The sequence below is a fragment of the Capsicum annuum genome, chromosome 1 (assembly GCF_002878395.1).
Source record: "Capsicum annuum cultivar UCD-10X-F1 chromosome 1, UCD10Xv1.1, whole genome shotgun sequence".
NCBI lineage: Eukaryota > Viridiplantae > Streptophyta > Magnoliopsida > Solanales > Solanaceae > Capsicum > Capsicum annuum.
This window is the reverse complement of record NC_061111.1, coordinates 73,583,729-73,587,139: the sequence shown is the minus strand read 5'-3', so window position 1 is coordinate 73,587,139 and position 3,411 is coordinate 73,583,729.

The following is a 3,411-nucleotide window of genomic DNA, read 5'->3' as shown; positions in this document are numbered from 1 at the left end:
GAGCTTTGAGATGATAATAGGGTTGTAATATGTTTAGAAGCTATATATTTCGTAGGGTTAAATTTAGGGACGTGTAAGGAGTGTTAAAAGACTTAATTACCCTTAAAATAACTCAAAATAGAGTGATTTTGGCACCTGGAACTGACTTAGGCGGCGCCCAAGTGATTGCCTAAGCTAGGTTGGGCGGCACCTAACCAATCACCTATGTTTGGTTGGGCAGCGCCTAACCAATCGCCTATCCTTACTATCTCTCACGAAAATGGGCATAACTTTTCGCTCGAGTATTAGATTAAGGTGAAATTGGTATCGTTGGAAAGGTAATTCGATTCTCTACAATTTGGTGGGTCTATATCAGCCAAAATACCACATTAACATCGAGTTATACTCGTTCAAAGATGACCCTTTCAAAATTGAACACTAAAACTTGATGGATTCAAAAACTCTTAGCTTGTATTACCTTAAGTGACTCATATGAACATGCTTAATGCATCATAAGCTATCCTATCACTAGGATATTTATTGTAAGTCATGTACTCAAATATGAATCAAAGGATAGGAGATTTTATAGGTAGGAATACTTATTCACTTCCTAGCTTAGAAACATGCGGGGTATTACAATATCTCCCCCTTGGAAACATTTGTCCTCGAATGAGAATTTACTGAGAAGGGATACAAGACAATAGAACCTGAACTAAACATGAAGAACTGAAACTTGATCTCATGACTGACATGCTAAACATACTAAACTCGTGCATATCTGATGCACAGATAACTGACACATGAATGCATGACTGAGTATGAAATGGTTAATAGGTACCAAGTTTCTACTGGAAACATGAATGTGAAGCTGAATAAGATTAAGAAGAACTATTACCTTGAGCTTGATCTGAATTGGCTGGGAAGAGGTGAGGATACTTGGTATGCATATCTGTTTCTGCTTCCCAAGTAGCTCCCTCATGAGACTGATTTCGCCAAAGAACCTTGACTAGAGGGAATTCTTTGTTCCTCAATCTATGAGTCTGATTATCTAATATTTCAACTGGAATCTCTTCATAAGAGAGCCTGTTCTGAATGTCGGTGCTCTGAATAGGGACAACAACTGCTGGGTCACCTATGCACTTCTTTAGCAAAGAGACATGGAAGACTAGATGGACTGAGGCTAGTTATGAAGGCAACTCAAGCTCATAAGCTACCTTGCCGAAGCGACAAAGAATTTTGAAGGGACCGACATACCGAGGACTGAATTTCCCTTTCTTGCTGAACCTCTTTACTCCCTTCATGGGAGAGATCTTAAGATAGACATAGTCATTGACCTTAAACTCGATATCCTTTCTATGAACATCTGCATAGGACTTCTATTAGATCTGAGCAGCCCGAAGTCTCTCTCTGATCAACTGAACTTTCTCTAAGGCATCGAATACTAAGTCAAGACCTATGATTGAGGCCTCACTAACTTCGAACCAACCAATCGGAGACCTACATCTCCTACCATAGAGAGCTTCGAATGGAGCCATCTAAATACTAGAATGATAGCTATTATTATATGCAAACTCAATCAAAGGCAAGTGGTTGTCCCAACTTCCCTTGAAGTCAATTGCACACGCCCTTAGCATATCTTCAAGAGTCTGAATGGTTCTCTCTGCTTGACCATCTGTCTGAGGATAAAATGCTGTGCTGAGATGGACTTGGGTACCGAGACCCTTTTGGAACGCTTTTCAAAAGTAAGAAATAAACTGGGTACCTCTGTCTGAGATGATAGATAGTGGAACACCATGTAACCTAACTAACTCCCTGATATAGAGTTTTGCATAATACTCGGTGGAATAAGAAGTACGAGCAGGAAGGAAATAAGCTGACTTGGTCATTCTATCTATAATGACCCAGACTGAATCATGCTGATGACGAGTTTTAGGCAAACCCGTCACGAAGTCCATGTTAACTTATTCCCACTTCCAAGTAAGAATGGTGAACTCTTGCATGGAACCACTAGGTTTCTGATGCTCTATCTTAACCTACTGACATGTAGAGCACTTAGCCATAAAATCTGTAATATCTCTCTTCATCCCACTCCACCAATAGATCTCCCGCATGTTGCGGTACATCTTAGTGGCCCCTGGATGAATAGAGTATCGCGCACCATGCGCTTCTGCAAGAATTCACTGCCTCAATTCATCTACACCTGGAACACATAGACAACCCTAACAACGAAGAAGACCATCTCCCATTTAGAAGAAAACCTCGACTTTTTTATTCTGAACTGACTCTTTGAGCTTGACAAGGCTAGGATCCCTATCTTGTTTCTCTTTCACCTCAGAAACTAGAGATAACTCTGAACTACTATGAACACATACACCACCCTCTGAAGAATTGACTAAGCGAACGCCTAGTCTGGAAAGCTGATGGATCTCCTGAGCCATCTTTTTCTTACTATTCTCAACGTGAGAAATGCTACCCATAGAGAGTCAACTGAGAGTTTTGGCCACAACATTGGCCTTGCCCGGATGATAAAGAACACTCATGTCGTAATCCTTCAAGAGCTCTAACCACCTTCTCTGGCGAAGATTGAGATATTTCTGGGAAAAGACATACTGGAGGCTTTTATGGTCTGTGAAGACATCTACATGAACTCCATAGAGATAATGCCTCCAAATATTCAAGGCAAAAACTACCGCTGCTAACTCAAGATCATGAGTAGGATAATTCTTCTTATGTGGCTTTAACTGTCAGGATAATTCTTCTTATGTGGCTTTAACTGTCTGGAGGCATAGGCTATGACCTTACCATGCTGCATGAGGACACAACCTAAACCCACTCTGGATGCATCACAATAGACTACAAAACTGTCTAAACCATCTGGAATAGCTAGAACTGGAGCTGAGGTGAGTCGAGTCTTTAACTCTTGAAAGCTCTTCTCGCATGAATCTGACCACTGAAACTTTCTTCTGAGTCAATCTGTACATGGGAGATGCAATAGAAGAAAATTCCTCAACAAACCATCTGTAATAGCCAACCAAACCCAAGAAACTCCTAATATTTGATGGAGATACGGGTCTGGGCCAGTTTTTTATAGCCTCAATTTTCTGAGGATCTACTCTAATTCCATCACCGGAAACAATATGGCCAAGGAATGCTACTGATCTTAGCCAAAATTCGCACTTGCTGAACTTAGTTAATAACTGGTGATCCCTGAGAGTCTGAAGAACAATCCTGAGATGGTCTGCATGATCACGCTCTGTGCGAAAATAGACTAGAATATCATCTATAAAGACTATGACAAACATGTCCAAGTACTGCTTGAACACACGGTTCATCAAGTCCATAAAATCTGAAGGGGCATTGGTAAGACCAAATGACATGACTAAAAATTTAAAGTGACCATACCGAGTACGAAAAGTTGTCTTCGGAATGTCA